At 42.7% G+C, this 26,694-nt stretch overlaps 2 long non-coding RNA genes across 2 annotated transcripts; both read right to left on the bottom strand.

Annotated features, from left to right (window-relative positions):
* Positions 1 to 3,335: 3,335 nt before the first annotated feature.
* LOC123245927 lies at positions 3,336 to 12,087 on the bottom strand. Its single transcript, XR_006506123.1, has 3 exons — positions 12,028 to 12,087; positions 4,350 to 4,472; positions 3,336 to 3,414 (listed from the first exon to the last, which is right to left on the bottom strand). It is a non-coding gene; the product is annotated as an uncharacterized LOC123245927 (long non-coding RNA).
* A 10,565-nt stretch (positions 12,088 to 22,652) lies between these two features.
* Positions 22,653 to 24,554, bottom strand: LOC123245919. The gene is made up of 3 exons (XR_006506122.1): positions 23,866 to 24,554; positions 23,586 to 23,681; positions 22,653 to 22,731 (listed from the first exon to the last, which is right to left on the bottom strand). It is a non-coding gene; the product is annotated as an uncharacterized LOC123245919 (long non-coding RNA).
* Positions 24,555 to 26,694: the final 2,140 nt, after the last annotated feature.

The following is a 26,694-nucleotide window of genomic DNA, read 5'->3' as shown; positions in this document are numbered from 1 at the left end:
ACTTGATCAATTTTGCTTTTTCAGCTCTTATTTTCTCTTTGTAATACTTTCATTTATTTTCCCCATTTTTCTTCTACTTTATTCGTTTAATTTTTTAAATTCCTTTTTGAACTCTTATAGGACCTGAGACCAATTACCATTATTAATTAACATTTTGCAGGTGGAGGCTTTTATTATCCCAATCCCCAGCTCAGTGTGTCCCTTGCCCTTCTTTGCCTCCTCAGATATTTTCTATTGTTAGATTATTCTTTCTGTTCTTCAACAGAGTAAGATAAGATTCTATATACCCTTTTGCTACAACATTCTGTACATCTGGCTTGGAATAGACCTTCCCTTAATAGCAGATTCAGAGTTAACAATGGAAATGGTCCTTACCCACAGAGAGTAGATTCTGTACATTCTCCAACATGACCTCCAGGTACAGCTTCTTCTGGGAAAGGTCCAATAGGCACCATTCTTCCTGGGTGAAGTCCACAGCCACATCCTTGAATGTTATTGACCCCTAAAACAGCAAATTTCAAGATTTAGAACTGAACCTTCAGAAATCATCTAGTACAACCCTTATGCACTGACTGGAGGAAAATGAAACACACAAGGGATTTACCCAAACTCCTAACCTTGAAGGATGTCAGAGTCAGCACTGGAGACCAGTCATTCAGAACCCAATGCAATATTGACAAAAGCATTTTGTGTCTAAAGTGAGAATCATGTTGTAAAGAGTAAAACCTGGAGAAGTGTCTTACTCTGAAATGCTTTTTCTGTGGAATTAGGGAGATGGAAAGTGCTCTCTTAGTAAGATGGGTCATTCTGTGGAGGAGAAATAGAGAGATGATCTGAAATTCCTCTTTATCACAAGAGTCAGAACTGATTTGGTAAGAACATTTTTTTGAAGAATTTATGAGAAGGCAGCATATACTGTGTATACCAGGGGGAAAATATTACCAATGATCAATGAGGAGAAAACAAAGAAAAAGCAATTCTCTTCTTAAGTTCTTAAAAGTCTGAAACACTCTTTTCTAGAAGAAAGTATAAAGAGGAGTCCATAGAGTTATATGGGATCAGAATGATTTTCCCAAAGTGAAAAAGCTCAGTCTTATGCTACATTGAGAATTTGGGGAACCACTGGGTATGATGTGCCATAGCCAAAACATTATGTCTTTGCTTTATGATAATTTTCTTACTTGAATATAGTCAGTTATTTTATACTTACATAGGAAGAAGTATGATGAGGAAAAGAAGGGTGTTCATTTAAAATATTTTTGCGATTAAACTATTCAAAAGAAAGATACTGACAGTGTAAATGATTGGAATTCTCAAAAGGCATAATTTCTTCTTTTGAAAAAATTAATTGACTGGTCATTTAATGTGGTCAGTTGACACTCCCCAAAATCTAAAAGAACAAAAATAGGCAGGATGAGCTAATATAGTAAAAATGACTATCCTATCTAAATTAATTTACTTATTCAGGGTCATAATGTAAAAGGGAATTCTTGGTTCTTTTTGAGTTCACACTTGTGAAAAGGGAATCCTTTGTTCTCTTTGCCTACTTGGAGTTAACACTGGTTGGCAAATAACTGAATCAACACAAGCTTGAACTAGGTGGTAGAAGCTTGAAAACCACTTAGTGAGTTCACATTTTACTTGATGCTAGGTGAGAAGAAGAGTTCACACACTCAGAAAGATGTGAATCCAAAGGTGACAACTCAGACAATTTGGAAACCATGATTGGCCCCCATGAAAAGGGGCAGGGACAGGAAACCACCATAAAGCAGGCAGGCTGGTGAAGGAGTCTCGTAGAGAGTGAACTCCAAGAAGGAAGTTGGCTTCAAGAAGTAGTTCAGCTCAAAGAAGAAAGTCAGCCTCAGGAGTCACCTTCAGGTCCACTCATTGTCTTAGGTTAACAAGTCCAGGCTGAGATTTAGTTAGATAGGTTAAAGTCTTTTCTACCCTTTTGTATTTCTCTACTTTCTAAATAAAAGATTTATAATTGTGATATATTTAGCCAAACCATTAAATTTAACCCTTGTAATAATAAACTACCAAAAAACTTTTTTATAAAATTAGAAAAAAATTATACTAAAGTTCATCTGGAATAAAGAAAAGATCAAGAATATCAAGGGAACTAACAAAAAAAAAAAAAGGGAAGGATGGTGGTCTAGCAGTACCAGACCTTTAAACTGTACAAAAAAGCAATAATCATCAAAACAATATGGCATTTGCTTAGAGATAGAAGGGTAGATCAATGGAATAGACCAGGGGTAAATGACTTAAAAGAGAAAAACAGTAGTTCTCTCTTCTAGACCATGTCTTTTGTCTGTCTTTCAGTCTCTCTCTCTCTCTCTTCCTCCTTTCCTTTCTCCTCCCTTTTTCCCCCTCCCTACCTCTCTTTCTCTTCCTACCCCCAACCCTCTCTGGCTAGCTCACCACTCAGTCCCTCCCCTGAGATCTCAGATTCATAAATGATCTCTGAGGAGGGGATCTTGGCAGACCTCATCTCCTCCCTCACTACCCTCCTACACAGGGTAAAGATGCTGCTCTAATAACTCTGGACATTTTCAGAAGAAATCTTTGCTCTCCCCACGTGCCCTCCCAGACAGATGGGAGACCCTCCATCTAAGGAGGGCAGCAGGCGGGTGCTGAGCCCTGAACCTCTGCAGCTACTCAGGACCACCAGCAGCAGCAGCATCTCTGCTCAGCTCAGCCTGAGTGGCTGCTGGTGTCTCCCAGCAGCTGCTGCCCTTCCCAGGGAGCCCAACATCCTCCACACTGTCTGTGCCTGGCAGAGAGCTGGCCATTCCCGTAAAGCTGATCCTCGGCTGTATCTCTCTGATCTTTGGGATCCTACACTGCACACGGAGCCTCCACACTGTGAGCCATAGCAGGTTCCTCCTCCTCCAGGAGCCTCTGGAGTATTCTGAAGGCTGTCCCTGTCCTGGCAGGTTTCTGTCCAGCCTGACCAGCTCCTGGAAGGGCTTCTGAAGTCAGTGAAAGCCCCAAAAAGCTCCTGTTAGAGGGATTCCCATAGCTAGAGATGTCATACAACAGGGAGGATGAATGAATTGCAGGGCCTGGGCCTGTCTGGCTGGAACCTGGGTGGCTCCTTCAGGCAGGGGCTCCCGAGGCAGGAGAACCCCAGAACAGGGTGGATGTGGGGGCATCCCACATCCTGGAGCTCCCCCTGAGAACAAGCAGAGATGGCACCCGTGGAGGCCTGGCAGAGACACAGCTCTGAGTTCTGCTAGATTCCAGCCTGGGAGAGCTTGGCCAGGCCTGGGGAGGGGCTGCACTCACCTGTGGCGGGGGTCTCAGGGTCCCGGGGGACATTCCCTCTGGCTCTGGGGTCTCTGCTTGGGCCATACTGGGGTCCTTCAGGGAGGGGGAGCCCCCAGGTGGGGAGATTTTCTCTTTGGATGCCTGTGGGGGAAGGAGAGGCAGGAGGGCTCAGAGGAGCTCCCTGGGCCCTTCCCTGGCCTCAGGGGTGACCCTCCCCAACAGGGAGCCTCAGGCTTGGAAAGGACCTCAGACTGGCCAGGAAGAAGCCTCCCCACCCTCTCTGCTGCCATCTTTGGCTTCATTCCACTCAGACTCTGCATTGGGTGTATAAAAAGGAATTCTGCCTAGAGGTCCTCCTACCATAGAGATGTGAAGGGATTAACTGGCCCACAATGACAGGAAGTAGGATCTGGGGATCCCTGTGCTGGGCCAGCATCAGTTGGTTGGAGCTGTAAGTTCCTGACAGGGGCGTCAGTTGCTGAAAGTTGGAGCTGGCAGTTGTGGGGAAGATGGCTGCTGTCCCGGAGCACAGGAACACCTTCCCCCCGCCCTTGGCTGTCCCCTGGCCAGGCTCAGGTTGGCTGTTTCTCTCATTGACATGTTCTGACCTGGATGTCCACCCCTGGGGAAAGACCTGGACTAGCCCCTCCCACCATTCAATGACTGCATCACCCACCCAGTGCCCTCCTGGCTCCGGGGCTGGGGCCCCATTCTCTCGCCCCGGGGGAGGGTAAAGCCCCGCCATGGCTCCTGGAATAGACAGAGCCACTGCGGCCTGAGCTCCTGTTAGAGGGATTCTCATAACTAGAGACATCACACAGGAGGGAGGATGAATGAGTGGCAGCGCCTGGGCCTGTCTAGCTGGAACCTGGGCTGCTTTTTCAGGCAGGGGCTCCTGAGGCAGGAAAACCCCAGAACAGGGTGGCTGGGGGGCAGCCGGGGTGGACCCTGGAGCTCCCCCTGAGGACAAGCAGGGATGGAGCCCCTGGAGGCCTGGCAGAGACACAGCTCTGAGTTCTGCTGGATTCCAGCCTGGGGGAATCCACTGGCAAGGCCTGGGGAGGGGCTACACTCACCTGGGAGGGGGGCCTCGGGGTCCCGGATGACATTCCCTCTGGCTCTGGGGTCTCTGCTTGTGCCATACTGGGGTCCTTCTGGGAGCGGGAGCCCCCAGGTGGGGAGACTTCCTCTTTGGACACCTGTGAGGGAAAGAGGGGGGGGGGCTCAGAGGGGTTCCCAGAGCCCTTCCCTGGCCTCAGGGGTGACCCTCCCCAACAGGGAGCCTCCAGTATGGAAAGAAACTTTCTGATAATTATAATAATTAAAATTAAATTTTATTATTAAATTGCCTGTAGTTCTTCTTCCTGTCTGTAGAAGGTGCCACCCCAGTGTGTCCTGGCAAGGGGTCAGGATCTGGCAGGGCTACAAGGTGGGATGTCCTAAAGACTAGGAAGAAAAAGGGGTGTATGTGCAGACAGGCCCTAGTTTACTATCCTTTGGATGGGGGGCTGGAAAAGCCTCCACCTGAGGCCAAAAGGTGGTGAGGGAGGTTTGGGAGGAAAAAAAAAGAAAAAGAAAAAAGGTTTTTACTTCAGGCAAAAGAAAACTCCCTCCTGGTAGGTAAAACCCCCTTCAGGGCACAGCCAGGGTGACCAGCTGCTCCCAAGGGGGCCTCCAGGGCAGGGGCTGGGCACTAGCTCGGAGGGCTGCCTGAAGGCTGAGGCTTTCCTGGGAAAGGCTTACAGGGAGCCTCTTCTCTGAGCTGGCCTGGAGGGCAAAAGCCTGGGGTGGAGAGCACAGGCTATGGTGGGGTCCCTGCTGGGGTTTTGTCCTGATTAGGCCCTGAAATGCTGCTCAGGGTTAAGGGAGCAGCTATAGGGATCTTGCTGCTACTTTCTCAAAGCCTCACCTCCCATTTAAGCTAATATTAGCTAGAGGTTCATGGGGTCTCAGAAAGGGCTTTAAAAAAATAAAAAAAGGACTCCCAGGAGCAAGATACTCTTCTTTAAAGGGCTAGAATTGCAGAGATTTGGTTACACCTGGGTTTAGGTCAGGAAATCAGAGCTTAATTCCCAAAATCTGGCTCTTTTGGGGGAGAAAAAGAGAGAAAACTAAAAGCCAAGCTTGTTAACCTCCTCCAATACTTAGCCCCTTCTCACCAATATAGAGTTCTGGGCCAAGAGGTAGTAGCTTTGATCAGTCCTGATTACTGAACCTGGTACACACACTGTAGTTTTTAGCCAATCTCACTTAGATACTAAGAAACTTACTTTTGTAAAAGTGAAATTTGGGAAATGTATCAAACTACATTTCCCGTGGTCCAACGGGTTTCCGTTTCCGGTTTTTGGACTTGGGAAGGCTTACGTCTTGACGCAGGGAAGGGTTTAAATCTCCTGGGTTAGGAGGAAGTGGTCTCTTTTGCCAGTAGGCTCGCTCTTTGGCGAGTAGGCGCTTGGCTAGGAGGCAGTAATGGAGGCGGCAGTTTTGAATGCTTACAAGCGCGTGGTCTGATAACTTTATCTATCAACATGGCTTTAATTAAAATACTAATTTATATTATTATCACAGCCTTTATCATTTTTCATATTTACACTTAAGAATAGTTTAGAAAGAATAAAAAATGAAGAAGCTGAAGAAAATGAGAGTACTCATTGTTCGTGGTCACCAAACTATAATAATTAAAATTAAATTATGAGGCTGTTAGTAACTTTAACAATTTAATTGAATCAAAGTAGTGATAGTGAAGAGAGGGAAATGTAGGAAAGAGTTAGAGAGCAGCTTAGGTAAATACCCTAATTGCTGTCCTGATGGATTAAAGCACACCACCAACACTGGTCCTTCAGGTTCCAATCTCCAGTCAGGAGAGGGTGAGAATGAGACACCGGGGTCTTGGTCTGCCCTTTATAAGCAGTTTTCTCTACCCACTAACTAAACTTGTTAACCTCCCCAGTACTTAACTCCTTCTAACCAATCCAAAATTCTGGGCTGGTAGGTAGTAGCTATCATTGACCCCTTCTCACCAGGTAGATCTGTGAGGACAGGTTGATTGTTGCTTAAAACTCAGCTTACCAGGCAGTAGTAAGGTCAAGGTTCTACTCAACTGTTCTCAGTTAAAGAGAAAAAGGGATTAGCACTCCCTTGTCCACACAGGACTTTTGGGGTATCAGCAGTGGTCAGGAAGCAACAGCAGTAGTTTAGTTGTAGAAGGGAGGGGCTTCCAAAGGACTTTACAGTATCAGACCAAAGACTGTAGCCATGAGGCTAATCGGCCCTTTTGCCTATTTCAAACTTCTCTACAAACTTAGAGAGGAGTAAGAGTTCTGGAATCCAGACTTAATTACTAACAAAATGATTTATGGGTAGTTTTAGAGAGAGTAAAAAGTGAAGAAAATGAGAGTCCTCATCCAACTTTGTGGTCAGCCAAATTTTAATGTTTAAAATTAAATTATGAGGCTGTTAGTAGCTTTATTATATATCAAGCTAGTAAATATTTTCTACTTACCTCATATTTCTCTTCTTCTATATATTATATTAAATTATTAGGAGTTACTAAGAGATTTTTTTGACTTAAGTTAATTATTTTTATAAACAGAGACCACAACTTTTAAAAATTCTCATATTTAATTTATATATTTAATTTCTAAATCTTACACTGGCAATAGAACTGCTGTGCATGAAAGCCTTTCCACATTGTTTGCACTCATAAAGTCTCTCTCCACTGTGGACTATCTGATGGTCAGCAAGAAGTACCCTCCGTTTAAAAGCCTTTCCACACTGTAGACATTCATAAGGTTTCTTTCCAGTGTGGATCATTTGATGTCTGCCAAGAGAGCTGCTCTGTATGAAAGCCTTTCCACAGTATTTACATTCATAAGGCTTTTCTTCACTGTGGATTCTCTGATGTACAGTAAGCTCAGAGTTTTGACTGAAAGGTCTCCACCTTTATCATTCACAGAAATTATCTCTTCATGTTTACTTTTTGGATGTCTAATGAGGTCAAAACTACAGCCAAAGGTCATTCTTCCTAGGTTACCTTGATAAATGGGCATTTCAGGTTTCTCATTTGAATGAACAAGTCCTACTTCTTCAAGAAAGCATTTTCTGTATTCACTATTGTAAAGGGTTAAAATTTTTGGTAGGAGTTTGAACAAAGGTCAGGGAGCAGTTTGTTGAACACAAAACACTTATTTTATTTTGAGGAAAGTTGAGATAGGAAATAGAAAAGAGGAAAGTGAAAGAAATCATATAGCTTTACCTAAAATCCAAATCCTAACAAAAATGTTCTGAAAAACCCTAAATCTATCTGCCGTCAAGGGTGATTTCTTCTGCCAGGGCCAGGCCTGGCCTAACTTCTCTATACAGACTATCTAAGAATTTATTCACTACCTACCTACCTAAGCTAATCAATAAGCATTAATCAAACTTCTACCACCTTACAGGGTGTTAAGGCCGTAAATCTGTTTTCTCTATCTCCAACTTTCGGTTAGTCCCAACTGCCTGTCTCAGAGAGAGAGAGACAGAGACTGCTTCTGGTCTCTAGGGAACCCAGAGACAAAAGCCTCTAAAGGCTAAAGCCAAAAAGCCCACTCAGTAAAGTCAGGCCCACATTTATGAAACTCAATTAAACACCAACCCACACTACCAGCAACCAACCCCTAAGGACCAACTCATGCCCAGTAGTCAACTTTCCTGCAACTGCCAGCCTTATCTGCCCACAACTAAGCAACCAACTCAGTCACTCACATCCTGCAACTCACCCCGGCTCAGCAGAATGCTATTACTGAGAAATCTTTCTGCTCCCTTGCCTCTTAAAGAGACAGAGGGAGAGATTAAGAAAATTCTCTAACACTATCCTGACAATAGTCTTTTTCTGAGGTCTATTTCATATTACTGATTTAGGATTAAATATTGGCTGAATTTCTTTCATCAAATTCACAGCCACTCTTTAGAATTTTATTTACCTTGATATCAGTTACAGATTTCTCTCAAAATGAACCTCATTCTTGTATCTTTGGGGGCCAGATTCTTCCACAAAAAGCCTCAGCTTTATTGACATCCCCTTCACTTCAAAATTAGTCTCTGCCAACCAGGAGAACCTCATACACAGAGACGGATATACTGTGGCACAATCAAATGTAATGGACTTTTCTACTAATAGCAATGCAATGATCCAGGACAATTCTGAGGGACTTATGAGAAAGAATGCTATTCACATCCAGAGAAAGAACTGTGGGAGCAGAAACACAGAAGAAAATGGGGATGTAGACTCTAACCGATCACCCTAATACAAAGATAAATAATATGAAAATAGGTCTTGATCAATGACACATGTAAAACCCAATGGAATTGCTAATTGGCTATGGGAAGGGGGTGGGAGGAGAGGAGGGAAAGACTATTTTTAATTAAACAAAAAATTTTAAATTAAAAAAAATAGTCTCTGCCTCTGAAGAAAACAAATTATGCTATAAACACAGAAGAAGGACATACACACACATAGAGCAATATAAGTTCTTTCTTCTGGTGGCAGAAAGTAAACTGATTTTTATTCTATTTCCCCAGGCAAAAAAGTTTTTAAACTTAAACAAGCAGAACCAGTCTTTGGATACACCATTTGGTCATATCTACAAGATGGATGATTCTAGAAATACTTTCAAATATAATAACAATGAAACCTCACAACAGACCTATGACACAGGCAGGTCCAAGATACTCATCATACTTCACAACTCATGGTATAAGTAAAGAATGGAAGAATGACCTGACCAACTACCTTGAAGCTAGACTACAACTCAAACCCTGTGCCTTAGCATGCTTTGTCCTCCATATTGGACAGTCTGTCTCCACTGCCCTTTCTATCTTTCCTAAAACGTCACTCATCTGTTATTGTTATAATTTTGTGAATCTTAGGTAACCTTCCAGATATTCTGTTTTCATCATTTTGGATGCACTATTCCATGGTCATTCTTGGTAAATTTTGTAAGCTAAGCAGAAAAACAACTTTATTCTTTTTAACTCTCATGCAGTAATTTTCAAAATGGAATATAAATTTTCTTCTTCTCTCTATACATGCAAAGATATTATGCCATTCAATTTGGAATTATGCCCAATGGGCTTTAAAAGAATGCATGCCCTTTGATCAAGCAACACCACTACTGTTTGTATCCTAAAGAGACAATTTAAAAAATGGATGTACAAAAATACTCATATCCCCAATTTCTGTGGTGTATGAAATTGGAAAATAAAGGGATATCCCTTGATGGAGTAATGACTGAAGAAATCGTGATATATGATGGTGATGGAATACTAGTGTGCTGTAAGGAATGATGAATTGGAAGATTTCTATATGAACTGGAAGAACCTCCATTAACTGATGCAGAGTGAAATGAGCAGGACCAAAAGAACATTGAACACAGAAAGTGAAACTTTGTGGAATGGTTCAATGTAATGAACTTTGCAACTAGTAGTAATACAATGACAAAGGACAATCCTGAGGGACTCATGAGAAAGAATGCTATCCACATTGAGGGAAAGAACTGTGGGAACAGAAACACAGAAGAATAGCATATAACTTATCACTTGTATATATAGGTACTTTGAGTGTGAAACTCCACATCTCTTTTATGATTATAATAGTATTATCCTTTATGATTATTTTAATAATATAATCATTAATCTTAAATTAATAGTCAAAAATATAGTTTGGGTCATAATAATTATAAACATTAGCTAAAAAATAAAGTTCAGAGTGGTATCAAATCTTGTTTACAGGCATTTTGACCTTAAGCCTACAACCCAAGATAACCCAAGGAGTTTCACAGACTATATTAAGTGTATACATTACATTTTTCAATTAAAGAATAACAAGGAAACCATGAGGAGTTTTCAGAGCAATTATGTCAAATAATTGATGCTTATGCCAAGATGAGTTCTAACGAAAAGGAAATCAAATAAAACTTGTGGGATGAAATATATTCTCTGCATGTGAATCCTGGGAAACTTTCTGCTCTAAACACCTGATTGGTAAGATCTTTCATTTGAGGTAAGAGCTTTGGGGACAGCCACTAACATTATTTTGAGTCTTGAGTTCGCTTATAGTTGTCTGCTGGGTCCTTGATCATGAAGCTGGTAATCCACCATTCCTGAGAAAAGCCACAAGTTACTCAGAAGGAATATGATCTGGAACAGTTACAGGTGGAGACTTTGTCTGGTAGAACTCAAGGGGGTGATTCTCAGCACGCCTGGGGGGTAGAAATCCTTTTTGACTCATTTGAAAAGCTGTACTAATCTGTCCTGAGATCTGCTTTGCAAAAAGATTTTAGTGGGAACATTTAAAGAATTTCTTCAAGCAACAGGGAAGCAAAGAAGCAAATCTACTAAAGAGGAGACCTATCCCTGGCTGTCTGAGAACGGGTGCTTTTTGAATCTCAAAAGAACTATCTGGGACATGTCAAATCTGAGATGGAGTTTCTTGACACTAAGGATGGAAGAGATAGGCATTAGGTGAGGGTGAGGGAGAGCATTTCTTCCGTGCCCAAGATGAGGCTCCCTCCATGGCATGTGGGCACAGGATTCCCCCCACCCTCACGGCCCACGGACTAAGCTCATGTAGTCTGCTTCTCCCACTGGCGCATTCTGACCTGGAGGTCCCCCCTGGGGAAGGGCTCTGACCAGCAGCTCCCTCCATCCAGTGACTGCATCCCCCACCCAGTGGCCTCCAGGCTCTCGGGATGGGGCCCTATTCTCCTGCCTAGGGGAGGGCAAAGCCCCGCCAAGGCTACTGGTAAAAACAGAGCCACCCAGGCCTGAGCCAGGCACTTCCGTGTTTGCATCTTTTTTTTTTGTGGTCCTTTAAAGTGACAGACAAGAAGAAACACACAGAGACAGCCCTTCCCCCCCATCACAAGCATTTACACTGGGCTAGGTCGCTCCTGCCCCTCCTCTCGGCTGGCACATGCGCAACCCCACCCCCCCACCTAAGCAAAGTGAAACTGGACCAGTGGGGTCTTCCTGCTGCCCAGGAGGTGGGAGCAGAAAGTCTCAGTAGCCAAGGCAAGGAGGCAGGGCCGCGCCTGCGCACTGACTCCCTCTCCTCAACCTCTCACCTAAAAAGGGGTCCAAAAACCACAACTGTGAGCCTTCCAAGAGCTGAGAAGACCTACATGAGATTCCCAGAATGCCTTTGGGATGCCACAGGGGTAGATGCCAAGACTTCCGTTACTTCAGAATCTAGGCATTCTGGGACATGGCTTATATTAAGTCATGAAATTCGGGATATGGAGTCTGGCCTGGGGCCCTGTGTTTAAGAAGGGGGTGTTATATAGGAATTTGGGGAGTGGTGGCGGGGTGAGGAGGGGGTGGTGCAGCTTCCTCTTCCCCACCCCCATTTCTCCTCCAGCCACGCCCAGATTCTTCTTTAGCCTGCAAAATGCCTCAGGAGATAGCGTAGCACACAGAAAGCGCCTAATTGAACGACTGACAGTTGGATCAATGGCTCTATGCTTCCCCATCGGGACACACTCACAGACTCTCCCCTCCCCCCAGCACTGTAACAGCCCCGCGCACCATCTCTGCCAGTCCTGGCTTGTTGCGCATGCTTTCGGCCACACGCCCAGGCTCACTAACCCGGAAACGGTGCTCCCTGGTCTTCCCCTTCCCCCGTAATTAGGGAGCAAAAACTCTCAGCTGCCAGAGCAAGGAGCCCCGGTCCCCCACCCCACCCTCAGCACCATTGACCCTCTCCACTTCTCCTCTCACCTAGCAAAGGTCCTAGAAAAACAGCAAGAAGCCTTCCAGGGCCGAGACGGCCCACTTGAGTTCCCGGCATGCCCAGGGGCTGCCACGCTGGGGAGAAACAAAGACTAGGCAGAAGGCAGGAAACCGGATTTCTGGGAAATGGAGTCCTCCACCGGGGGACTACAAGACGTGCATGGTGTCATGACAGAGGCATTCTGGGAAATGCAGTCCTCCTCTCTAGGGCACGCCAGTTGGAGGCTTGGTGGCGGAGGTGTCATAAAGGAATTTTTCCCCAACCTAGCGGGGCTGCAGCCTTCCCCACCCCCCCACCCTCCACCCCCATTTCCCCTTCCCGCCCAGCCATGTTGCTTCTTTAGAATTGCCTCAGGCTACAGCCTGGCTCAAAGCAGGTGCCTAATAAGTGTCGATTGACTGGATGACTGATCAATCTATGGATCTCTGCTTCCCAGGGCCTGGGGAGATGGCACTTGGATCCCTGCTTCTGACAGAAAAGGAAACTGAGGCATGTGCAGGTGGAAAATTTGCCATACCTGAGCTACATTCCCAGCATCCTTTTAAGTAAGTCCTCATTTGTATAGGGGCTTGGTAGATAAATTTGCCTGGGACCCACACTGTGTGGCTCTTTTTGGGGAGCTTAATTGAGCTTTGCTTTGGTTAAAGTGTGGCAGGTGTGAGTCTGTGCTCTGCTCACTTGACTGAAAATTGTAATCATTACAGGCAGAGGGCAGCAGCTGACTGCCCAGGCCCCCCTCCCACAGGTTCCCATCCTCCAGGAATCTCTCTGAACATCCTGCTGTTCCTTCTGCTTTGGGGGGAACCTGGGAGCTCCCCAAAGGAGGGGCCAACCCTATCCCCAGGTGGAGGAATCAGGTGACTCGGGGGCTGCCCTCCTGGCCCCAGAACCCCCAAGATCTGGGCTCAAAGGTGGCCTCAGACACTGCCCAGCAGGGGGAGCCTGGCCAAGGCCCTTCCCCAGCCTTTACCTCAGTTTCCCCCATTGTGGAATCCAGAGAATAAGAGCCTGAGCCTGGGGCTCTGAGCCAGCTGAGGAGGGTCTCCTTCAGCACCTCCCCCAGCCCAGGAGGCCCAAAGACCCTTCAGAGGCCTGGAGGGGAGGCCCAGGAACTCCCCTCCTGCCCTTTGTGAGGCCACAGAAGGAAGCAACAGCCACTGAGCCCAGTCTCTGGGCCCTGATGGACAGAGGACAGTCTGGGGGGGGGGGGTGTCTATATGTCTGTCTGCAGGGCTGCTGAGCTCAGGCTGTTCAGACCTGTCTGACTCTTCCCCATCCCTTTGGGGCTTTTTGGGCAGAGAGGCTGAGCGGCTCTGCCCTCTCCTCCTGCAGCCCATTGGACAGGGGAGGAAACTGAGGCAAGCAGGCTAAAGTGACTTGTCCAGGGTCCTGCAGGGGGAGAACTCAGGCCTCCCTGACTCCAGGGCCTGAGCTCTAGCAGGCACTGAGGGGCTAAAGGCCTGGAAGGGCTCCTCTCCTTGGACAATTCTTTGATCATTGGTCTCCATGGGTTTGAGAAGAGAGAGAAGATCCTTCCTTGAGAAGGTGTGAGGAGCATGTGCTCAGCAATTCTGAGGGGAAGATGATGTTTGGAGTAGATACTGTGGAAGGTGGGAGAGGGGAAGCATCATTTCCTGCCTTCCTTCACTGCCAGCCCTGCTGAGATTGCGTAACCTCAGTGTGTAGATGGTCCAGTCATTGCACTTTTGTGATGTCACCCTCTGCTGCAGCTGAATGTCAAGTTGGTAGAGGGTGAAGGGAATGCACGGGTGGGAGAGGGGGAGGTCATGGTGAGAAGCAAGGACACACACTCGTGAACACGGACACATGAAGACACGAAGACATTCACAGGCAGACACACGGAAACACACGCTCAGATACCCGTAGCCCCCAGGAGTGAGAGAGGGCCCCAATAAAATCACAGCCATAACTTAGAGAGAGCCAAACACGTAGCCAGGCACCACGGGAGGCCCCCAAACCCCTCCTTTCCACCCTTCCCCGCAGAAACTGAATGATCTTCCAAGAAATTTCTGATGTGTGCATTCCCTGAGAAACCTGGTTAAATGGTTATAAACATGGACATATTGATTTCTTATCCTACAGAGAACTCTACGTTTCGGTGAGGTAAAGTAAGTCATTGTACTAAGATTGTAAATCATTACTAACCATCGTCCATGTGAAAAGCTGACCTGATCCCTTAGCCTGCATCACTTTCTCTATAAAATACTAGATGTGATCAATAAACCTCACTTCCAATTGCTACCAGCTTCATCAGCCCTCCTGACGCGTGTCATCCTTCTCCCACGCCTCATTCTCGTCACTCCTTTGGGACCCCCAAATGCTTGTCAGTCACCTGACGGGGACATGCACACAGACATGCTCACAAACACTCATGGACACACAGAAACAGACACATGGACACATGCAGACACACTGACACAAAGACAGATGAAGACACAGAGAGACACAAACACACTCATGGAGATACACAGACACGGACACACTCGGACATAGACACACACATAAACATGGACACTCAGACAGGGACACATGGACACATGCAGACACAAAGACAGACACACAGACACATTGATATAGACACAAAGAGAAAGACACACACAGGCTCCTACTGGGGTTCTTCTGCTCCTTCCCCTCTTGCACACATGCTGCCCCTCGCCCCCAACCCTCCACCCCTTGTGCATGTGGACATATGTGCCATGCACTTCCCGGCTCATTAACGGGGAGTTGGGGTAGGGAGAGAGGGTGCAGTGGGATGGGGTGGGAGGGCAGAATCCTATTCCTAGTCCTCCTCACACTGCTATCCTGACCCAACCAAAAGTAAAAAAATATCAACTAGGAAAATAATAATAAAATCAAAGCCAAAGAAAACATTCTCTCACTGTCCATTTTGCAAAATGGACTTTTTATTCTACAACTGGTGTCCGTCTCCTCTACGTCAGGAGGCAGGTGACAGAGGTCCTGGGAGGCCCCTGGTCTACTGGCTGACCATTGAAGTAATGGCACGTGTGACGTCGTTGGAGAGCGTTTGCCCTCACAATGATCTGACCATCATCACTAATGGTCAGATACCTGTAGCCCCCAGGAGTGAGAGAGGCCCCAATAAAGTCACAGCCATAACTTAGAGCCAAACACGTAGCCAGTTTGAAATCTGCATTAGTTCATACAGCACTGCCCAGATTTCACCGAGTGTCTGTGCTTTATGAGACAATAATTGTGCCGTAACAACCACAAGTCAAACGTTCAGTTGTTGCTCCAATGTAGGGCATCACATCTTTCTTTCCTGTACACTGACATACCAAAAGGAGCTGGTATCAATGTCTTTGTCCATTTGGGCTTTTCCCTTTCTTTTAGGGAAAATGGCCACTACTGGTATCACCGAGTCGATGAGTAGAACTAGTTTCATGATTTGGGGGTGACCTCACAATTTCACAGTTAATTATTCAGCCCCTCATCTTCAGTGAATTAAATGGGTCTATTTTGCCAACATTTCCCCCTATCATTTTTGTCACTGGTATGGGGGCAAGGGAAAGCCTGAGAGAGAATTTAATTTTCAGTTATCTATGACTGATTTAGGGTACTTTTGTTTAAACTTGTTGATATATTATATGTATTTTTTTCCTGGATTGATCTGCCTTTTCCCAGGTGAAAAGGAAAATAACTTCTAAGAAACGCACAATTGAGGAAAACAAATCCCCAATATTTATGATTCTCCTCGTATCATCTTCATCAGTCTGAAATTCTTTCCAGTCATTTGTGATATGGATTAGTGATTATACAGATTGAGCATTTTCCCCATATACTAGTTGAAAATTTACATCTCTTTGAAAGCTACCTATTCATCAAGTCTGAACTCAGAAGCTACCAAGCTGTAGGAGTCACTAACTCACAATGCTTAGCCTTTTCCACTCTTGTCTTAGAAACAATACAAAGACCAAAGGTTAGGGATAAACTAAAAAAAGGAAAAAAGAAAGCTGAATAAAGCAAGGAAATGTTAGTGAAAGGATATTAAATTAGACAAGTTTGACCCATGTGTGGAGTCCTAGAAGGTCCATTCTGCCCACTCCAACTGAGACAATAATAAGTGGCAGAGACAGGATTTGAACCAGGGACTGAAGAGTCCAAGCCCAGTGGGCTTGCTTCCTGTTGTACCATGCTGGTTCCCAAACATATAAAACACATGTACCAGTGGATGTGTGTGTTAGGACTCTGGCTATCTCCTACAGCATTGAGTTTCAACTGAAAAAGATGCTATATGTTACCTGGGTTAATTCCCTTGTTTCACGGAACACACTGAGGCCCCAGAAGAGATAGACACATGTCAAAACCAGAATCAACCCACATTCTCTGAATGAATTCTTCATGGGCAACAGCAGGGAAGGGCATGCCTGGCCTTCAGGACTACCAGCCACCTCCTTTCCTCTCTCAGCAGAGGACATCAGAGGGGATCCTGGATCAGCTACTTCCTGTGTGACTCAGTCTGAGGATCTAAACATATGAGGTTGGGATGAAAAGGCTGAGAGGGGTGGGAATGAGGAGGCAGGTGGGAGAGGATGGGGAAGGGAATTGCACATTTTCTGCATAGAAATCATTTAAGAGATTCTTCTTTGTGCCCAGGCCAGAGCTAAGGAAAATACAAACAGCCCAGGTAATAAAAATACCAAAGTAAAGACCTTCTTTGTGCTCAGGCAGCTGAACTTCCAAAGGAGAAAGTGAGCATTGAGGGGGCTTTTGGTTGGAAAAATTCCTGGGCTGGAGAGGAAGGCCTCAGGGCACAGACTGACATCCATTATTCAGGCACAGGAACAGAGTGATTTGTTCTTTGTTGTTGGCTGAACTGGAGAAAAAAAGAGAAAGAACTGGGATGGCAAAGAAGCCAAAACAAAGACTTGGCTGGGGAGGTTGGGTGGAAGAAAGGTCCTGAGAGTAGAGTGAAGTGATGCTTTCCTGAGGCTTCCCTGCACCAGTGATTAAGGAGACTGGACACTAGGGAGCATTGCAGAGTCCGGGAGCCAAGGGTATGGGCAGGACTTCCCCATGGATATTTGTTTGCAGTTTTGTTTAAATTAAGAGATAATTTGCCCTCTTGCTAAAACCCATGGCTTGGCGGTGGGAGTGGGGAAGAGAGAAGGAAAAAAAGAGACAAAGACAGAGACAGACAGGAGAAAGAGATAAAGACCAGAGGCAGTAAAAGAGAGATAAAGACCAGAGACAGAGAGAAAAAACATGAAACAGAACAAGAGAAAAACAAAATCAAGAGAGAGAGATAAAGATGAGAGGGAGAGAGAAAGAGAGGGAGAGAGAGAGGCTTAGGAGTGGATTAAATGCCCACAAAAGATCTGATCAGGTTTCTGGATAGGGACAAAAATGGATTCTGCTCTTAGAAAGGAAACAGGGGTAAGGTTATTGTTAGCTGGGAATTTTCAAACTGCGGGAGTGATTAAATGAGATCTTTTCTTTCTTTTAAAGTGCTAACAGTTTTGAGGAAGAACTATAATGCTGGGAAATACAATGATTCTGCCATGCTGAGTAATTGACTAGCCATGGGATTTCACCTGTGTAAGGAGGAAAAAGGGGTTTTATGGGTTCAATATATTAAAAGGTGGTCTCCAGGGGAAATTTCCCCAATTAAGGAATAATCTCAAGTCAAATTGACTTTTATGTTGATTTATTTACAATTAGGAAGATTGAAGGTAAGGAGATTGAGAGAGAAACTCTGGCCTGGACCAGGTAAGAATTTAGAGGCCCAGCAGAGGGGCACAGAGGTTCATTAAACGAGGCTTCTAGCCACAAGGCCTCCTCCAATAAGAGAGACCTCCTTGAGCCTAGAGCCTCCAGAAACTCCAAGGGAAGAGAAAGAGAGTCAACCTGACTTACCCACATGACAATTCAAAGGGAAGCAGTCAGAGGTCCCACCAGTCTCAGCATTCCAACACTCCTCCATGAACAAGAGGTCCTCACCTGATGCTCTCTTCTACCCAATACCTCAGCTGACTGAGGATCCTCTCCTTTTAAAGGGGTCGCTTATGCATCACTTCCTGCTCCTCCCCCCTAATTCACATATCCAATCACAATAGATGCTTCTCATAGAAATCCTAGGGGGCGGTGCCTCAATTTTGATTGATTGCTCACTCTAGCACACATGGGTTAGGACCTCCCAGAATTGGAAGCTGCTCTCACCTTTGTGTAGACTTAATTTAATTATCACACCTGTCCAAAGGGTAATATGGAACTATGGGCACCTAAGAGGTTTAATATCCTACTTGGTTTATGGCAAATGTTATGAATGTTAATTCTTATTAATTGCTCTTATTATTATCTTTTAGATCCTTTCCTTACCTTCTTGGAATCAATGTTGTATATTGCTTCCAAGGCACAAGAGCTAGACAATGGGGTGTAACTGATTATCTCTTATGGAAGTAATAAAATAATTTGTTTTGGTTATCATAAAATTATAATGTTATATGATAATTATTGTAACCTTTTAATCTATAACAGTATTATACAACATAATGTATTAAAATATAATATAGTCATATATCATTTAATATTGTATGATACCGATAATGTAAAAATCCATCAAATATTTAATTGACTATATTTGAAAGGAGAAAATTAAAGATATCTGCTTAAATCTCCTTGTTTCCTTGTAAGCATGAGTGCAAGTGAAATTTTTATGTCCTTCTCCATTAAAATGACTCACTGATTAAAAGGAAAGTAATTATCATAGGGAAGAATAATTAGAACTTTGTTTTTCAGATTTTAACCAATAAAGAATATGAGGCTATTTCTCCAAGGATACTATGGTTTCTCAATTCGGGCAGGGCATTCCCATTAGCAAAAAATGTCTCCTTCACCATCATCTCCGGAAAAGAGGGTGCCTTGCTTCTTGCTTATGAAGGGAATTAAGCCTGACAGTTCAGCCTTAGGATGTCCTGAGACACCATTAGTTGATATTTCAAGAGACAAGGTGGACTTGGAAATCTCAAATCCTCCCTTATTACTTCTTCAGAGGAGTTAGACTGCTTCTCAGACCCAGAAATCAGCCAATAGCATCATGAGCCTGGCAGGGATCAGGTTCCCTAATCCTACCACATCTTCCCCATGCACTCTTATTTTGTTTGTTTGGTAAGATCTATATGTGCCAGCAAAAACAAGAAACAAGTGAGTGCCACTTAATCAGGGAATGGCTAAAAAAATTGTAATAGATAAATGTCAACAAATAGGAAGAATGACAAGCATTAGGATTTCAGAGTAAAAGTCTGTATGATTGTAGTATTTTTTCCACAATATGAAATTTGGAGTATTTAAGAAGGGCTCCCCTGTGAAAAAGTCTGTGACATCTGTGCTACAGCAAAATGCCTTTCCTAGTGAATTAGAGGCATTGAATCTTATCTCTAGCACAATGTGTCCAGAGTATAGTCAAGTATGAACTTAAAGTGAAGCCCTTCCTTTAATCATTCCTTGCATACCCCTTCATTCTAGAAAGAATATTGTTCACCACTGAACATACAACTCTTCTCCATCATTTCATGTTTTATTTTTTGACAACAATTATGTGTAAAAATAATATCCAACATTTTTTCAAAAATCTGAGTCTTGGATTTTCTCCCCCATGCCCAAGAGATATTAAGCAATCTCATATAAATTTTGCATGTGGAATCATATAAAACATTTTTTTTTCCATATTGATCTTTCTGTGGAATTAAACCTGAACATACAAAAAAATTTTTTAAAGTGAAAAACCTTTTCTTTAGTCTGGATTCAGACTTCATCAGTTCTTTCTCTAGAAACACATGAAACTTTTTTTCATGAGTTCTTTGGGATTGATCACTGTATTCTTGAGAATAACTCAATTCACAGTTGTTCTGCATACAATATTTCTGTCACAGTGAGCCACAGTAGTTCTCCTGGTGTTGCTAAATTCAGTCTGTATCAGTTCTCAAGTCTTTCCAGGTTTTTCTCAGCTCCTCCTTCTCTTCATTAATTATAAAACAATAGTATCTTATTGAAATCATATACCACAATTTACTCAGTCATTTCTCAATTGATGAGTTCCCTCTTACTTTCCAATTCTTTTGTCACCCCAAAAAGAGCAGCTTTAAGTGTTCCTTTTTAAAAATACATGTAGGTACTTTTTCTTTTTTTTTTTTTTTAATGCCCTTTGGACATAGTTCAAAATTGCCTTATCCAGAATGGTTGAATCAGTTCTCAACTCTGCTCAGTAGTTCATTAGTATCTCAGTTTTCTCACATCTCCTCTAACTTTTGTCCCTTTCCCTTTTTGTCATAATAGCCAAATCTAATAGATGAAGGGTGGTCACTCAGATTTATAATAGTGATCACCCTTGTCCTGAGGAAAACACATACAACTTAAGCACATTCATTAGGTTTTTCTGCACTAAGAATCCTCTAATATAAGAGATGATTTTTGGAAGAATGCCTTCCTACAGGGAATCCATCTGGTATTGATCTGTTCAGAAGACATTTTCTCATACTGAACAAGCTCTGGATTCTCCATTTCAATGTCTTTCTTTTTTCATGACAGTAATAAGATTTCTATCCAAAAGGAATTCTCTCTTGGGAAAAAGAGATCATTGTTGCCTAATAAGCCTTACCACATTCATCATCTTCCCAAAGTTTCTCTCAAGGGTGGATCCTCTAATAATCTTAAATAATCTAAAAGCTGCAACTATAAGATCTGTGAGTTAAGAAATCCCCTATCTCCCTTTATGATTGTTTGATTACCTATTCTAAGGTTTGATTTCATTAAAATTATAGTTTTAGCATAGTAAATCATTGTAAGCATAGGTCTTAGGAAAATTCTAGGAATCTCTTACTTGTGTGACTCAAAAAAAGAAGGTATTAGTGTTTTGATTAAAATGTAATTGTAGCATAAGTCAAGCATGATAAAACTGAAGTGAATGTATTTTTTAGCATCTTGCTTAACAAAGAATAATCTCAAGAATAGATACCAGTAACCACCCCTTATTTTACTCATCATATTATTTATTTTATTTGCTGACCTGACTGCTTAGGTAACATTTTTATAAATACTTTAATTTTATAGTTGCTGACTCCCACTTTTATATTGCTATGATTGTGTTTTGCAAAATACTGTAGACTATATGTTTGATTTGTTGACAATCATAAATCTATGAATTTTAGCATAAGTTTGGTACATTAGGAGGCCACTCACAAGACTCTGAGCCTTTTGGTCTTGATCAGAAGTCTGGTTTTATTGTGAGACTGGTCCTCTCTCAACGAACCAATTTCTTTTTGGCTTGGAGACTTGTTTCACATATTTGCATTCCTACAGTTAAAATTATGCAACAGAACAACCTCACTCATGAGGTTTCTCTCCAGTGAAGATTTTCTGACATAAAGCAACTATGGAGGTTTATGTGAAAGCCTATCCAAGTTGATGACATTCATAAAGTTTCTTGTCAATGTGGATGCTCCGATGCCTAGAAGAGAGTCCCTCCATGTGAAAGCTTTTCCACAGTGTTTACCATTCATAAGGCTTCTCTCCAATGTGCATTCTCTGATGTGAAGCAAGATAGCTCCTCTGTGTGAAAGCTTTCCACAGTGTTCACGTACATAAGGTTTCTCTCCAGTGTGGATTCTCTGATGTGCTGCAAGAGAGGCTTTCCATTTGAAAGTCTTTTCACAGTGTTTACATTCATGAGGTTTCTGTCCAGTGTGGATGCTCCGATGTGCTGCAAGAGAGACTTTCCATTCAAAAGCCATTTCACAGTGTTTACATTCATAAGGTTTCTGTCCAGTGTGGATTCTCTGATGTGTTGCAAGAGAGATTTTCCATTTGAAAGTCTTTCCACAGTGTTTACATTCATAAGGTTTTTGATCAGTATGGATGCTCTGATGTGCTGCAAGAGAGTCTTTCCATTTAAAAGTCTTTTCCAAGTGTTTACAATTATAAGGTTTCTCTCCAGTGTGGATTCTCTGATGTACAGCAAGAGATCTTTTTTCTGTAAAAGCTATTTCACAATGTTTACATTCATAAGGTTTCTCTACAGAGTGGATTTTCTGATGTGCAGTAAGAGATCCCCTCCCTGTAAAAGCCTTTCCACAGCATTTACAATTATAAGGTTTCTCTCCACTATGGATTCTCTGATGCTCAGCAAGACAGCCCCTCCATTTGAAAGTCTTTCCACATTGTTTACATTCATAAAGTTTCTCTCCATCATGGATTCTCTGATGTGCAGCAAGCTCAGAGTTCTGACTTAAAGGTCGTGACCCACCTTCATCACTCACAGAAACTTTTTGGATGTCTAATGAGGTCTGAACTCTGGCCAAAGACCATTCCTCCTACATTATCTTGATACATGGGCATTTCAGGAGGTTTCTTAGGGGATGGAAGAAGTCCTACATCTTCAGGAAAGCATTTGCTATATTCTCTATCCTGACAACAGTCACTTCTGTAGGTCAATTTATTATACTGATTTAGGACTGAATATTGGCTGAATTTCTCCGCAGTTTCATCAAATTCACAGTCACTCTTTGAACTTTTATTCACCTTGATATTAGAGTCACAGATTTCTCTCAAAATGAAGCCATGGGGACTATCATTCATGCATCTTTGGGGGCCAGATCCTTCCACAAAAAGCCTCAGCTTTGTAGACATATCCTTCACTTCAAAATTAGTCATTGTTTCTGAAGAAAACAAAGTATGATATAACAACAGAAGGAAGGACACACAGAGAGAGAAATATAAGTTCTTTCCTCTGATGGTAGAAAGTAAACTGATTTTTATTCTATTCCCTCAGGAAAAAAAGGAGTTTTCAAATTTAAACAAGCAGAACCAGTCTTAGAATACACTATTTGGTCATACATGCAAGATGGATGATTTTAGAAAGACTTACATATACAATAACAATGAAACCTCAAAATGGACCTATGACACAGGTAGGCCCCATATTCTCATCATACTTCACAACTCATGTCATGATTAAAGAATGGAGGAATGCCATGACCAACTTCCTTTCAACTATATTACAACCCAAACCCTGTGCATGAATATGCATTGTCTGCATTATTGCACAGTCATTCTCCATTGCCCTTTCTATCTTTCCTCAGAAGTCACTCATTCATTATTCTTAAAATTTTGTGTATCTCAGGTAAACTTCTAGATATTCTGTTCTCATCATTTTGGATGCAATATCACATGGTCATTCTTGGTAAATTTTGTATACAAAGCAGAAAAACAACTTCACTTTTTAAAATTCTCATGCCATAATTTTCAATGTGGAATATAAGTTTTCTTTTCTCTGTAGATACAAAGATATTATGACATTTAGTGTAAGCATACTAACTATTCACCTTATTTTATGATCTACAATACATATTGTCTCATGACCTACACTGAGTCCCTCATCCCTCTCTCAGAAAATGAATAGCATGATTCAACATTGGTCTGCCAGTCCCAAAGTCTAGCACTCCCTTCACTACAACAGATAAAAAGTCTTTTGGGATAACAGCCATTTTACATAAGCTTTGGCCTCACTCACCTGGGCAGGAACTCTTTGGGCCTTTTTACTTTAGAAGCCATGGTGCTCTCCCTTGCTGAAAACAAGAGATAAAATTTTCTCTAGGAACTTGAAGCCCTAGGCATGAGAAAAAAGGAAGGTATCAGGAGAGAAAAATAAAAAATACAGTCCTCTTAACATAAACAGGGAATGAATGTAAGGCCTACAGAGTGGCTTCTGTTATATTCACTCGTGGGACATACAGAGGAAGGCAGAAATCATAGAAACTATTTGTAATAAGAAAATTCCATTCTTTATTTACCTCTTTTAATAGTAGGATAGAAACATTCCACAGTCTCCATTATCTGGAAATTAAAGATAGCTGGTAGTGAAGGGAAAAGAGATCAGAACTTGGAGTCAGAAAAGCAAATTTAATCTAGCCTCAAAAAGATGGTAAGTGGGTACCCTTGGGCAAGTTATTTAAACTCTATTTGCCTTGGTTCCCTCAACTGTGAATTTAGGGCATGTATAGTTGGAATTCTTGAACTTTTTGTGCCTCAACATTTAGGTATTCGTAAAGAAAATTCCCTAGCAAGATAAGAAGAAGGAGGTATTCTGAAAACTTAAAGGTTCCCAATTGGACAAAATCCAGAAAGTTTTCTAGTAGAGTAGCATTCAAGCTACAGGGTGTTGTAATCAGGGGTTTAGATTAAAGGAAAGGGGAAAAGAAAATAATTTTCAATGTATTTTATCTAGTTATTGTATATTTTTTATATTTTTAATTTTTATATATATTATTATGGGTGGGGGTAGGGTAAGGGGTAGGGGTATTTTATCTTATTTTATTTTATTTTTATGGATTGTCATTCTGGATTTTGTCAGTAGATGGCGCTACTGGCTAGTGGTTAAGTCAGGGTGTGATTCCTCTAAGGATGTAAAGGGACCTTGAGCTAATTAACTTTTTGGGTGGAGGTGTGTAAATAGAAATTAGCTCTATCCCATTAATAGTCAAAAATCTACTCAACCCAGGCATGCTAATGATGTCACTCCCACCTCCTTTAGTGGGGAGGGGAGACGAGTTACCCACACGTGACAATAAGTAACAAATCAAGAATAAGGGACTGCCCTTTGGGCAGTCCAAATCAATGTAGAAACTGCCATTTGTCCATTTGAATTAGAGGTGGACCACAGGAAGTGATGAAAGACATGTTCTCTTTAAGTAAGTGAGTGAACTTCCTGTGGGGGCAGTTGCCGTCTGGAACTAGAGGAAGAAGCATCTCCTGAGACCACAGACAGCTTACACTCCTGTATTGTCACGTGGGTAAGTTAGGCTGGCTTCCTTGGCCTAGCTGGGCCAATTCTAAACTCTGCCTATCTGGCTGTTGGGCCTTGCGGCTTACAGCTTCATTTATTTAGACTTCTAACCTCCCTCTTCTCTTTATCCCTACTTTACCTTCCTGATTGTAAATAAACTCTTCAACCCGATGCTGACTTGGGTCTGATTTAATTACGGAATCAACTTGAATTGTTGATTCCTGGCGGCCACATAATTTTAATATATAGCTATAATAACTAAATTTTAATTCTTACAGAGGACAGGCAAGGAAACCTTTTGTCCGAGATTAGGTTTAGAAGAGGAAATGGAAGGTAGCTGTCCTCCACACTAGAACCATATGCTTCTAACCACGTGCTTCCTTCTTTGGGCAAAATGCCACTTTTCTGAGTTGGTCTGGGGCAATAAGAGTTTTTATAAAAATATTTTAGTTTATTTGGGCTCTAAAAGCCTTAGAGAGTAAAAAGGACCAGTTTTTGTTTATCTGTTTGTTTTTTACTTTAACACTGCTCTTCCTGACTAATCTCCCCAGGACTTCTCTCTTAAGTTAATTCTAGAGACACATGGGGCTTGGAAAAAACAGAAAGTAGATTTCCAGGAGTAAAAAAAGGTAAAACTTTGTTCATTTCAGCTTAATAATCACTCTCTCTAATAACAAAAATCTGAGCAGTGCTCAGTAACTTTCTCATTTTTCCAGAGATTTTTTTGGGCTGCGAGATGCAATTCTGTTTGGGCATGGAGCAGGATTGCTTACCCTCTGAGAGGGAGTGAAAGCCTTTCCCCCTTTTTTGCCCTCACAGTTAATTAAAAATCAAAGGAATCTACTTGCTGATAGCAAGGTAGCTGAAAGATAGAATCACCTCCCCCACCCAGGTGGAAATCTGAGGGTCAGCTAATTGGGTTGTTGTTTTTTTCCTTAGGAAAGAGGGGGTGGGGTTTGGAAACAGCTTCCCCAAGTGGGGCCTCAGGGCTGTTCCTCTAACATTAGAAATGGTTGTGTTCTATTTATTATGAGGAGAAAAGAGAAAAAAAAATTGAACTTACCTTTTGTAGCTATGAAATGTAGAAGAGACTGACTTGAGATTTACAGAGTAAAAGAAGAGTCAAAAAATGTGAGGGAGAGGGCAGAGCAAGAAATTTAGCTTAACAAGCTAGACTATTGTTCAAGCCCTGTCTTTACTCCAGGAGGGTTCCAGTAGCCCCCAACAGAGGGCCTAAGGGTTGAATTAATAAGGGTTTCAGACAAGAGGCCTCCTCCAGACAAGAGACCCTTCTGGGGGCTAGTGCCTCAAGAAAATTGAGGGAGATTGAGGGTATGTCTGCCTAAATGTAAGGGGAGAAATGTGTAAGGGGTAAAAATAAAAAGCTGGACTAAATCATTTAAAAGTAGGGTCCCTAGGAATTGATTACTTCATTCCAAATGATGTTTATGGCAATTTATTTACAAAAGGAAAGAGAGTCAAAGTAAGAAAATCATAGAGGGGTTAGGGTAAGATATCTAACCTAACACATTAAGTATTTTGCTTCAGCCTCTGGCTCAAACCAGGCAAGACTAATTAGTCCTCAGCCAGAGGCCTCATCCTTGAGCTGAGCACCAGTCTAAGAGCTTAAGTCATGAAGCCTCTCTCAAGAAAGCATGCCTCTCTCCTGAGGCTAATCTCTTCAGAAAATACAGGAAACGAGTCAGTCTTTTTTACTCACCCACTTGGTAGTTGTAAGGAGAAATAGAAAGCAGTCCAAGGTCCTCAGCCAGAGCTCCTCAAGGGTCCAGTTCAAGGCGAAAGACCTCCAACTCAAGCTTGGAACTTCGAAGAAATC

Source organism: Gracilinanus agilis, chromosome 1 (assembly GCF_016433145.1).
Source record: "Gracilinanus agilis isolate LMUSP501 chromosome 1, AgileGrace, whole genome shotgun sequence".
In the NCBI taxonomy this organism is placed as follows: Eukaryota; Metazoa; Chordata; class Mammalia; order Didelphimorphia; family Didelphidae; genus Gracilinanus; species Gracilinanus agilis.
This window is presented reverse-complemented; position numbering and strand designations above follow the sequence as displayed.